The sequence below is a fragment of the Salvelinus sp. IW2-2015 genome, unplaced genomic scaffold (assembly GCF_002910315.2).
Source record: "Salvelinus sp. IW2-2015 unplaced genomic scaffold, ASM291031v2 Un_scaffold3483, whole genome shotgun sequence".
Taxonomy (NCBI): domain Eukaryota; kingdom Metazoa; phylum Chordata; class Actinopteri; order Salmoniformes; family Salmonidae; genus Salvelinus; species Salvelinus sp. IW2-2015.
Genome location: NW_019944763.1, coordinates 10,414 through 24,292, shown reverse-complemented (window position 1 = coordinate 24,292; position 13,879 = coordinate 10,414).

The following is a 13,879-nucleotide window of genomic DNA, read 5'->3' as shown; positions in this document are numbered from 1 at the left end:
TTCAGCTGCCCACGTTTTGTGGTCATCAGCTATTCCTTTAGCTCGATAATCTACCGGCACTTTTGTGCAACGCGACTCGGACCGGAGCATACCGGGCCTTTTTTCTCAGTGTCCCCGGATTTCAGCCGCAGGCTCTGGACATTTGCACCTTGATTTCGCAGCTAGCTAGCTACAAACCGTGTGACTATTGGCTTACGTCGATCCCGGAGCAAACTTAAATTATTCCGGAGCTAGCCAGCTGAGGAGTTCCATCAGCCATTCCTGGGCTACAGTCACCTATCCGGACCCGTTTATTTTTTTATTTATTTTTTTGCTGCAGACGCGGAGCCCCCCCGGGCCTTCACGACTGACTGCCGACGTTATCTGCCCGAGGGAGTTATCCAACTGGCACCTCCGTCGCGACGTTACCTGAACCCTCATCTGGGGCCCGCTAATCGTTAGCTGTCTTATCGGCTGCTATCTGAATAAGTATATCGGACAATTTTTTTCTTGGGTCACTATATCTATTTTGCCAATTGGATTGATCCCCTGTACCACACGGAACCCCACTAATCTACCGACGGAAACGCACGAGGTGTCTAAAAATAGACCTCCATCCTATGCTATCTTGCTACCGATACCCATCTACCCGGCCAGCTGTCTGGATCGCCGTGACCCCAACCAACCTCTACTCACTGGACCCTTATTGATCACTCGATTAAGCATGCCTCTCCTTAATGTAAATATGCCTTGTCCATTGCTGTTCTGGTTAGTGTTTATTGGCTTATTTCACTGTAGAGCCTCTAGCCCTGCTCACTATACCATATCCAACCTTTCAGTTCCACCCCCCAAATATGCGATGACATCACCTGGTTTCAATGATGTTTCTAGAGACATCACTCAATACCTAGGTTTACCTCCACTGTATTCACATCCTACCATACCTTTGTCTATACATTATTCCTTGAAGCTATTTTATCGCCCCCAGAAACGTCCTTTTACTCTCTGTTCTAGACGTTCTAGACGACCTATTCTCATAGCTTTTAGCCGTACCCTTATCCTACTCCTCCTCTGTTCCTCTGGTGATGTAGAGGTGAATCCAGGCCCTGCAGTACCTAGCTCCACTCCTATTCCCCAGGCGCTCTCTTTTGATGACTTTTGTAACCGTAATAGCCTTGGTTTCATGCATGTTAACATTAGAAGCCTCCTCCCTAAGTTTGTTTTGTTCACTGCTTTAGCACACTCTGCCAACCCGGATGTTTTAGCCGTGTCTGAATCCTGGCTTAGGAAGACCACCAAAAATTCTGACATTTTCATCCCTAACTACAAGATTTTCAGACAAGATAGAACGGCCAAAGGGGGCGTTGTTGCAATCTACTGCAAAGATTGCACTGCAGAGTTCCTGTTTTAAAACTTCCAGTCTGTTCCAAACAATTTGAACTTCTACTGATTTAAAAATCCACCTCTTCTAAAAACAAGTTTCTCCCGTTGCCGCCTGCTATGAGACCACCCTCTGCCCCAAGCTGTGCTCTGGACACCATATGTTGAACTGATTGCCCCCATCTATCTTCAGAGCTTCGTGCTGCTAGGCGACCTAAACATTGGAACATGCTTAACACCCCAGCCATCCTACAATCTAAGCTTATGCCCTCAATCTCAACACAAATGATCAAATGAACCTACCAGGTACCACCCCAATTACCGTAAACACGGTACCCTCATAGATATCATCCTAAACCAACTTGCCCTCCAAATACACCTCTGCTGTTTTTCAACCAAGATCTCAGTGATCCACTGCCCGTTGCCTGCATCCATAATGGGTCAGCCGGTCAAACGACCGCCACTCATCACTGTCAAACGCTCCCTGAAACACTCAGCGAGCAGGCCTTCTAATCGACCTGGCCGAGTATCCTGGAAGGATATTGATCTCATCCCGTCAGTAGAGGATGCCTGGATATTTTTTTAAAAAAATGACTTCCTTCACCATCTTGAATAAGGCATGGCCGCCATTCAAGAAATTTTGAGAACCAGGAACAGATATAGCCCTTGGTCTCTCCTGACCTGACTGCCCTGACAACAGAAAAAACATCCTATGGCTCTGCATAGCATCGAACAGCCCCCGTGATATGAACTTTTCAGGAAGCAGAAAACCAAGTATACACAGGCAGTTAGAAAAGCCAGGCTAGCTTTTCAAGCAAGCAAATTTGCTTTCCTGTAACACAAATTCAAAAAAGTTCTGGGGAACACTGTAAAGTCGATGGAGGAAAAGAACACCTCCTCCCAGCTTTCCAACTGCACTGAAGATAGGAAAAACACTGTCACACCACAAGATCCACTATAATGAGAATTTCAAATAAAGCATTTTTCTACGGCTGGCCATGCTTTCCACCTGGGCTACCCCTACCACCGGTCAAAACAGCACTGCCCTCCCCTCTGCTACTCGCCCAAGCCTTCCCCATTTCTCTTCGCCCAAATACATCAGCTGATGTTCTGAAAGAGCTGCAAAAGCTGGACCCTTACAAATCAAGCCGGGCTAATAATCTGGGACCTTTCTTTCTAAACTATCTGTGAAAATTGTGCCACCCCTATTACTTAGCCTTTTCAAGCCTCTCTTTCGTGTCGTTCTGAGATTCCCAAAGATTGAGGCGAGTGCGGGTTTCCCTCTTAAAGGTGGGAGACACTCTTGACCCAAACAGCTACAGACCTGACTAATCTAACTCCTACACTAAAGCCTATTCTATACAGGTCGTCGAAGCCAAGTCAACAACAGATTACGATCACCATTTGGGGAAAATCGCCTGACCGATACGCTCTTCTCCGGCTATGCAATCTGGTTTCGAGCTGGTCATGGAGTGCACCTAGCCACGCTCCAAGGTCATATAACGATATCTTAAGCGCATCCGATAGGAAACAATACTGCCTGACAAGGGTGGTGCAGCCGCCGTATTCATTGGACACTTGGCCAAGCTTTTTACTCTGCTCAGACACCAGCATACTCATCGGCAGACTTCGACAGCCTATTGGAAATCGTCTAATGACTTCGACTAAACTGCGCCTGGTTCACCAATAAGTTCTTTCTGAGTAGAGGTGACTACGTGTGGTCAAATCAGCGGGGGCGTGGTTAGGGTTTTTCGTGGGGTACTTTTTCAACGGCCTCTGATGTCTAATGGCGGGTGCACAGGGTTCAATGGCTTGGACTCTTTTCCTTAGGTATACCAATGATGTGCTCTTGCTGGGGCTGGTGATTCTCTGATCCACCTCTAACGCAGCACGAATATTCTGTTGACTTCTTGGCCCTTCTTCTTGGACACTGTGTTAACAACCCTTCCAGCGAGCTTCAATGCATACAATCTCCTCCGTGCTCAATTGCTCCTTAATACGTAGTAAAATAAATTGCATGGCTCTTCACCGGATCGCTGCCTGCCCTGCGCGCGTCCAACATCACTACTCTGGACGCTCTGATTAAATATGGTGGACAACTACAAATACCTAGGTCTGTTAGACTGTTAAACTTCCTCCGACTCAGCATCAAACATCTCCAATCAAGTTAATCTAGAAATTGGCTTCCTATATCTTCGCAACAAGATCTTCACTCATGCTGCGACGTACCCTTGTAAAACTGACCAAATCCTAAGCCATTCCTCTGACTTCGGTGATGTCTTTACAAAATAGCTCACAAAAACCTTACTCAAATAATTGGATGCAGTTCTATCACAGTGCATCCAGTCTTTGTCACTAAAGACCCCATAACTACGCATCTAAACTCGACCTGTAGCTCTCCGTGGTGGCGTGGCCCTCCATTCATACCAGTCGCCCATAATGCAACATGGGCTCCAGGTCATGCTAACAAGAACCTGTAGGTAAAGTCCCCTGATTCAGCTGCTGCACCAACTAGAGCACTACCTTGTAGACACGCGCTGCCAGCGGTATATTCTTCTGTCACTCCCCACACTACATTCTTCCTTTAGGCCGCCTTCTCCTTCCAAGATGTCTCTCTGAATCGACTGAAAGAACTACAAAAATTCTAGACTGGAAAATTATACTCCTCACTAGCTTTAAGCCAGCTTGTCAGAGAGGCTCATAGATTTACTGCACCTTGTACATTAGCCATCTATTTTAGCCCAAACAACTCCTGCTTTTACCATATTTTATTCATTTATTATATTTTGGGGTCTTTGCAGACACCATTTAGTATCTATCTCTACTTTTTTTTTTAATTGTTGCTATTTCTAGGAGTCGCCACATGGCTTGTTTTTATTATTTTTATTTATATTATATATAATTTTTTTGTTTGCTTTTCACCTCCTTACTCACTGCCACATTTAATAGACTTATTTTTCACTGTTATTATTGACTGTATGTTTGGTTTTCTCCAGTGTACCATGTGTTGTTGTATGTGTCGAACTGCTTTGCTTTGTCTTGGCCAGGTCGCATGTGTTAAATGAGAACGTGTCTTAATTTGCCTTAACTGGGTAATAAGGTGAAACTAATAAAAATACAATGAGGATATAAGAGCCATACAGACTACTTCTGTTGCTCTTGTGTTTTACACATGTTTCTACAGTGATATTGGAGGATAATAGAGCACAGACTACTTCTGTTGCTTTGTGCTTTACATCCTTGCATGTTCTACAGTGATATGGAGGATTATAGAGCGAACAGACTATTCTGTTGCTCTGTGTTTAACACCATGTTTGCACTCGCGTCTTCCTAGGGCTCCTGGCCTCGCGCTAGTGAGCGAGGGGTGCTTTGCTAATCAGGAGATGGGCTGACATTGATTGGGAATCTATGTCATAACAAAGTACTCAGAATAAGATTGTATATTATGGTGAACTGTGTGTTGTACAATGATGGATGCCAATTACCTAGAGCACTTTGTTATAGGTTGTAGAATCTTAGCAATATACAGGGGATGAGAGCTTTTTAGGGCACCACAACACTGCCATTAAGTTGTAATTCGAATAGAGAGTGATACAATGTCATGCTTGCAGTAATTATTGGTCTAGCATGCAGTAAATGTGACCAGTTAAGCTGATTTGGTGACATTGAAATAGAAGAAAAGTCAAAAAGCTTTATATTCACCTCTTTCATGATCCTTGGCTTTTTCACCTCTCAGGTGAAGAAGAGGATGGCGAAGAGGGACCTTGAAGGGGGCGGTGCAGGGTTCATGTTTTACAAGTGACAACCGGCTGCTGGCTGGCGTTGACCCTCAGTGGTTCGGCAATCTGCCTTTCACCTTCTATTTTTGGTCTTAATCTTTGTAACAAACAACCCCCATTACACTTTACCCTTCTCCCCTTATGACCAAAATAATGATGTGTCATCATATTCTAATAGTTATGATGCCCCAAAAGCTTACCGCCCCTAAGTTCTGCCGCAGCCCGCAGTTCCTGACCACAGCCGCAGTTTCAAAAAAACGAGGGACCCCCAGGGGGAGAGGATAGGGGTCAGAAAGGAGAGTCAGTAACATTAATAATGATTAGACTTAATAGACATTAATGCTACAGGCCTATAGTCATTTAGCAGAGATGGGTTTGTTGAATTTGGAGATGGGTACTAAGTAGAGCTTTGTTCATAGCATACAGTAGGTGCATGTTCTTGATCCAAAGAGGAGTGAAAGAGAAAGAGAAAATACCAGCCAGTTCCTCGCTCAGTCGCCTTAAAACAGGACACAGTTGTTGTCTGGATTGGGTACATTCATGTTTAACTTGATGTCACAACGGGACAGTTGAAATTAATGTATTACCATTTAGTAAGCTCTACTGATTGCCTCATAAAGTAAGAATGTAACATCATATAAGCTATGAAAGAGACCATGGATTGTATGCTATCCAAATGCAGAGTGTGCAGAATAATACTGATTTACTTTCCTTATGCCCATCACTCCTTCTTTCGAGAAGAGTAGGTGGAAAACCTGCTTGGTGGTTCTCTGACTTGGCATAGTCAACATAGTTTTACTTTACCTTGTCAATCAAACTTCCTGGCAGAATAATGCTCAGCTAATACTTTTATGTGTGATTTTTAAGAATCATAGCATATTATTTCAATTTGAGTAACCATAACTAAAAACTTAAAGTCATTACATTAGCTACACATAGTATGACTATTGAATGTGTTCAAACTTCACTTGATATGAAATAAATGCTTTATTCACAATTACTGTCCTTATGTTAGTCTGTTGTAAGATTGTTGAAGTCAAGTTGAGTCGAATCCTCTCTATTTGGACGTCAATGTCCTTATAGGAGACAGGTCGACAACATTAAGGAAAAAAACTCAGAGAATCGTATTCTGAAGACAAAGTGTTTCTGTGGTTCGGGACATTTAATTAAAGTGTAAGGTTGTCTATCCCTGCTGTTTGCAGAGAAAGAGGCTTGGAGTCAATGTTCCACTGGTATCTCTATTATCATACGAACAAAAATAGTGTAAAATGTTGGTCCATGCTTCATGAAGGCTTGACAATGAAAACTCCAGAAAAAGGTTTATACACAAAAGATATTTTTAAAATTTGTGCAAATTTGTTTAATCCCTGATTAGTGAGCATTCTCTTTGCCAATATATCCATCACTACCAGTTGTGTCAATAGAAGCTGAATTAAAAGCATTGAATATTACACAGATGCCACCTTGTGCTGGGGACAATAAAAGGCCACTCTAAAATGTGCAGTTTTGTCACACAACACAATGCCACAGATGTCTCAAATTTTGAGGGAGCGTGCAATTGGCATGTTGACTGCAGGAATGTCCACTAGAGCTGTTGCCAGATAATTTTATGTTAATTTCTCTACCAAAAGACTTGGAGGTCAAGGTCGTTTTAGAGAATTCAGCAGTACATCCAACCGGCCTCACAACCACAGAGAACATGTAACCACGCCAGCCCAGGACATCCACATCCGGCTTCTTCACCTTTGGGATCGTCTGAGACCAGCCACCCAGACAGCTGATGAAACTGAGGAGTATTTCTGTCTGTAATAAAGCCATTTTGTAGGGAAAGACTCATTCTGATTGGTTGGGCCTGGCTCCCCAGTGGGTGGGCCTGTGTCCTCCCAGGCCCACAATTGGCGGCATCCCTGCACGATCATGTGAAATCCATAGATTAGGGTGCACTGAATTTATTTCAATTGAACGATTTCTTTATATGAACTGTAGCTCAGTAAAATCTTTAAAATTGTCGCATTTTGCGTTTAGATTTTTGTTCAGTACATGTCTGAGTGGTTTTTGTACAGCTCCACCACTCACATTACTGCACCCAGCGTGCCCAGTAATCCACAGCAGTCAGACCAGAAAGTTTCAGATGTGTCATTCTCACTGAGCTGTCTTTGGTCAGTTCAATCCACCCCTACAGGGTTTTGGCATAGCCTGCTGCTCCAGTATTGCTGTTGATCCAGCCCATCCATTCAAGTGGTTTCCCTGTAGGTTGGTGAATACAGTTCATACTATATGTTGAAAAAGGTATACCCAGTTCCTCTGCAAGAGAGGTTGAGAGTTTCTCCAGGCTTGTTCTGGAGGGAATGGACTGCATACTCTGATCATGTAGACCTGATTTAGAGAAAGAGAGAGAGAGAGGAAACAAGGGGAGAGGAGAGAGGAGATAGGGTGGAATATTGAGGGAAAACATGAAGGAATTGTAAATCTTCTTTGCTCAGCTTAGGAAGAGTTGATGATGAGTAAAACCAAGCAGAACTCACAGGACAGACAGGTAAAGGTTTCCCTTCATACTGAGGGTGGAGATATGAACTCAGCTGATCCATAGAAGACAACAATACAACAAGTAGGCAGCAGAACAGAAGTGTATATGAACTCTGAGGGATCTGGATTTACATCATGATGTCATGGGTGAGGGTCTGATGACTTCTACAGGATTGGTGTCCCGTCCCAGGACATAGGATATAGGCAGAAAGCTTAAATTCTTGTTAATCTAACTGCACTGTCCAATGTACAAATCAAATCAAATGTTATTAGTCCCACGCACCAAATACAACAGGTGTAGACCTTACAGTTAAATGCTTACTTACGAGAATAATAGACCAAAGTAACAAGTAATTAAAGAGCAGCAGTAAAAAATAACAATATATACAGGGGGTGCTGGTACAGAGTCAATGTGCGGGAGCACTGGTTAGTTGAGGTAGTATGTACATGTAAGTAGAGTTCATTAAAGTGACTATGCATAGATGACAACAGAGAGTGGCAGTGGTGTGGAGAGGGGAGGGGGGGCAATGCGACTAGTCTGGGTAACCATTTGACTAGATGTTCAGGAGTCTTATGGCTTGGGAGTAGAAGCTGTTTAGAAGCCTCTTGGACCTAGACTTGGCGCTCCGGTAACTCTTGTCATGTGGTAACAGAGAGAACAGTCTATGACTAGGGTGGCTGGAGTCTTAATTTTTAGGGCCTTCCTCTGACACCGCCTGGTATAGAGTCCTGGATGGCAGGAAGCCTGGCCCCAGTGATGTACTGGGCGGTTCGCACTACCCTCTGTAGTGCCTTGCGGTCGGATGCCGAGCAGTTGCCATACCAGGCAGTGATGCAACCAGTCAGGATGCTCTCGATGGTGCAGCTGTAGAACCTTTTGAGGATCTCAGGACCCATGCCAAATCTTTTTAGTCTCCTGAGGGGGAATAGGTTTTGTCGTGCCCGCTTAACGACTGTCATGTTGTGCTTGGACCATGTGAGTTTGTTGGTGATGTGGACACCACGGAAGTTGAAGCTCTCAATCTGCTCCACTGCAGCACCGTCGGTGAGGAATGGGTGCGTGCTCGGTCCTCTTTTTCCTGTAGTCCACAACATCTCCTTGCCCTGCCACAAACCGATGCACCGTCAGAGTCGGCTGTAGTACGACTCGACTTAGTCCTTGTTTTGAATGCTTTGCCTGTTTGATGATTCGTCAGAGGGGATCAGCGGATTTTCTTATTAAGCTTCCGGGTAGAGGTCCTGCTCCTTGAAAGGGCAGCCTTTAGCTCAGTCTGGATGCTGCCTGTAATCCATGGTTCTAGTTGGGTAGTACTGTACTATGGTCACTGTGGGACGGAACGTCATCGACGACAGCACTTCATTGATGAGCAATGACAGATGTGTGTACTCCTCAATTGCCGTTGGAGGGAATCGCGGAACAATTCGCAGTCTGTGCAAGCAAAACAGTCCTGTAGCTTAGGCATCTGCTTCCATCTGACCACTGTTTTATTGATCTAGTCACTTTGCTTCTGCTTGAATTTTTGCTTGTAAGCAGGAATCAGGAGGATAAGTTATGGTCAGACTTGCCAAATGGAGGGCGAGTGAAGAGCTTTATATGCATCTCTGTGTTGGGAGTACAGGGTCCAGAGTTATGTTCCTTCTGCGTTGCACATTTAACATGTTTATAGAATTTAGGTAAAACTGATTTAAGTTTCCCGCTATTACAAGTCCCCGGCTAGTAGGAGCGCCACCTCTGGGTGAGCGTTTTCTTGATTTGCTTTATGGCGGAATACAGCTCGTTCAATGCTATCTTAGTCGCCAGCTCTGGACTGTGCGTGCGTATGTAAAGACAGCTACAAGAATAAGATTGAAAACTCTCTCGTAGGTAATGTGGTCTGCATGCTTATCATGAGAAAACTCTACCTCAGGCGAGCAAAAAAGCTCGAGACTTCCTTAATATCGTGCACTGTTGTTTACAAAAATACATAGACCCACCGCACCCTTGTCTTACCAGACGCCGCTGATCTATCCTGCCAGTACATCCTATAACCAGCCAGCTGTATGTTGATATTGTCGTCGTTCAGCCACGACTCTGTGAAGCATAAGATGTTACAGTTTTAATGTCCCGTTGGTAGTTTAATCTTCCCAATAACTCATCCATTTTATTGTCCAAAGATTGCATGTTTGCGAGCAGAATTGAGGGGAGTCGGGTTTATTAGATCGCCTTCTACTCCTCAGATGGCAGCCCGCCCTCCGGCCTCTCTTTCTCCGCCTCCTCTTCAAGCAAATCACTGGGGTCGGGGCCTGTTCCCGAGGGAGCCGTATATCCTCCGCCTCGGGCTCGTCAGAGTCGTGAAAGAAGAAAAAGGATTCTGCTAGTCCGTGGTGAGTAATCGCAGTCCTGATGTCTAGAAGTTATTTTCAGTCATAAGAGACGGTAGCGGCAAAATTATGTACAAAAATAGGTACAAAATAAGCAGATAAATAAACAAAAAAACACAATCGGTTGGGGCACGTAAAACGTCTGCCTTCTGCCCCCGGCGCCATTTTACTACATTTTACAGTAGCTATTACAGTGAAAGAATTCCATGCTATTGTTTGAGTAGAGTGCACAATTATGAACTTGAAAATGTATGAATAAACCAAATAGGCACATTTGGGCAGTCTTGATACAACATTTTGAATAGATATGTAATAGTTCACTGGATAACTACAAAACTTTGCATGTACAGCGCTGCCATCTACTGGCCAAAGTCTAATTTGCGCCTGGGCTAGAATAATTCATTATGGCCTTTCAAAGATGATGGTACAAAAAACTACACAAAAACAGTTGGTTATTTCTTTGTATTATCTTTTACCAGATCTAATGTGTTATATCCTCCTACATTCCTTTCACATTTTCACAAACTTCAAAGTGTTTCCTTTCAAATGGTATCAAGAATATGCATATCCTTGCTTCAGGGCCTGAGCTACAGGCAGTAAGATTTGGGTATGTTCTTTTAGGCGAAAATGTATCCTTAAGAGGTTGATCAGGGGTCAATCTATGACTCATCTATAGGGCCAGGAGTTTTCGTTGATCACATGACATGTCACAGACAAACTCTGTCCCCATGCCCGAACCAGGGCCTGGAGTTTTTCCTGCTCAGGTCACGGAGGTTGGTAAAACTGCAGGGAATCTGTGAGAATGATTTTCTAAATATTTATAGAAATCCTTCACCATTTGTGTTAATTTACTGTGAATGTCAGATTAGGGATCAAGCTATCAAGGACAGTCAAAGGGTTCTTCATGAATGAACACAGCTATGTAGGCCTTTATGTGATTCCTCTTTACTTTCTATCTTTCTTCAGGGAAATGTGTATATTGTCTTGATGAACAAGTAGTTCTGTTATTTTGACTCTTAGGGGAACATTATACTTCAGTAGACATTACTATGTTGTACTGATGCTCTWKTGCCCTCTGTTGACTCTGCTGCCAGTTAGATTCTCTGAGGGGTTTTTGTWCAGATCCTCCACTCACTCACACCACTGTGTCTCTCTTGCACAGTAATACACAGCAGAGTCCTCTGCTCTCAGAACAGACAGCTTCAGATACACCATGCAGATGGTATTATCTCGGGTTATCTCGATCCGCCCTTCAACACTCTTTGTGTATTTACCAGTATACCCAATCCATTCCAYTGATTTTCCTGCAGGTTGTCTTATCCAGCTCATACCATATTTTTCACATTGTGTATACCCAGATCCCTTACAGGAGAGGCTAAGAGTTTCTCCAGGRTTTTTCTGGAGTGGACTTGAGGGAATGGACTCCATACTCTGACCATTTAAACCTGATGGAGAGAAAYAMAATGAAGAAGTGAACATGAGAGGGAGAACAGTACAAATTGATCAAAACAKAGGATAAAACAACCAATTAAGAATATTCAAATGTTAGCTCATATTTTAGTGTAAGCACATCAATTAAAGGAGTAGGTGGCTCCAGAACTCACACGGTAGACAGAGAGAMAGCAGCAYAAGGTAGAGTTTTCCCYTCATACTGAGGGTGGAGATATGAACTCAGCTGRTCCACACAAGACAACAAGWCKYCAGCAGAARATAAGTATATATYAACTCTGAGYGATCTAMATTTACATCGTGATGTCATGGGGGAGGGGCTGATGACTCTGAGGTCAGAGGTCAATCTATGGCTCATCAGTAGTGCCAGGAGTTGTCACATGACCTGACCAGGAACAGTGTTTTTCCTGATCAAGTCACTTAGTCATGAAAACCTACAGGCCCTACTCACCACACGCATAACTGACTTAATTTCATTTAATTGTGGATTATTTTAAATATTAGATAGACATCCATTTGTCAAGGAAAGACTCCTTGTTCATCATGATGAACACAGCTTATTAATGAGGTTCAACACCTCACATAGCCAGTACTCTTTTTAGTTAATGCATACAACACCAGTTTGTGTCAAAAACTGAAATGCTGCTGAGTTTTGTGTATCAAGAATYGTCTACAACCAAAAGGATATCCAGTCAACTTAACACAACTGTGGGAAGCATTAGCGACAACATGAGACAGCATCTTTACATTAGCGACAACATTAGCAACAACATGGGCCAGCATGTTGTACTGTAAGGTTCACTCCATCTACCACGGACTGTTACTTTTTAAACAGTTATTATGCTATCGTGCAAAAAATACAGAAAGGATGAAAATGTAGATGTTTTCAGCTCCAGCTGTGGTCTGTAGCACCACCAAGGACCATTCTCTGATGACGTAGACCCTCTGATCAAACTGAACCAGGAGCACTTTACCTCATTAGAATCTGACTTTCTGGGCCTGAGATATAGAAACTGTAACGTAATTTTTAAAAGGTAAAATTTACAAGTAGAAAAATAGATTCGGACCAAATTGACTGAACATATCAATATAAACTGACTACTTAATCGTACATACTTAGAGTATGGAAAAACATATATATAGTTACTTTTGTAATAATTATTAGGCTTTAAGTCACACAAACATATTTTTTTCCATCCCGTTGGTCAAACTGCATCCATTCCATAGTCTAAGGGTTTATGTTTGATAATCCATTCTGTTCCACACCGGCCCTGCTCTCCTTTTCTCAGTGGTGTCTGTTTCTCTCACACACCCCACCCCTCTCTCTTCCCCTCTGTGACCCTCACAGCTGTGTGGCACCACGCTTGGTGAACTCCAGTCTGTCACCTGGGTGTTTCAGGGTCCCAGTTTAACATCTTTGATGATTCAGATAGACAGTTAAAGTAGTTAAGTAGCCCAGGGACCGCAGGGACTGTTCCTATACGCTTTCATGATCTAATTCTCACTACCTTGTTTCAACTGAGGAGAAACTGACTTTTTTATAATCCAGCTGGTGGCTGGTAATCATACAATGTTTCAACCATATGAACACGACTGGCATTTGGTTTGAATAAATGGTGAGAATGATCAAATAATCTGACAATTTATTCACGGTTTTATTTATATGATAGACTTTGTTAACAGTTGTATTAATTATATAATTTAATATTTTCAATCATTCACTGCTACTCATCACACACAGTTGTATTGACACGCCATATTCATGTTTTGTAGTAAATATAACACACTTATCAAGAATTGCATTGAACAATGAGTCCTTATCTAAAATAACAAATTGCTCTGTGGTTTCTCATAGCTGTCCTGGGCACCTCCCCCTAAATACTTTATGTATTGATCATAATTATTTAAATGGGGTAGAGTTTAAGAATGTGTTTTTATCAGGTGTGTCTATCAAAATGAGTGTTGGGCACAGTAGTTCAAAGCTACCCAAGCATGACTTCTACCTAGGATGCACCTGCAGTCTGAAAGGCATTTTATATAGTATAGTATATTGATTAACCCAAAAAATGACCAATATATCATTGTAAAAGTGCAGTAACACAATTAAAAACGAAATTACACTGTTCCAATCAAAGTCATTCCAAAAGGTAGGTTTGACAGTTAACAGAGCAAATGAAATGTGAACATACTTTCATATGATTGGTAAGCTATACAAAACGTTGCAGAGAGCCTATCCAACTGACAATCTCTTAGAAATAAATATAAATGATTGGAACCAAGATTTTAAAATAACTGATATTGGCACAAAATAGAGGGAATGTTGGAACATAATTTATGAGATTACAGTTATTGCAAATGTACGCTTAATCCAATATAAACGAATGTATAGAATGTATTATACAAGA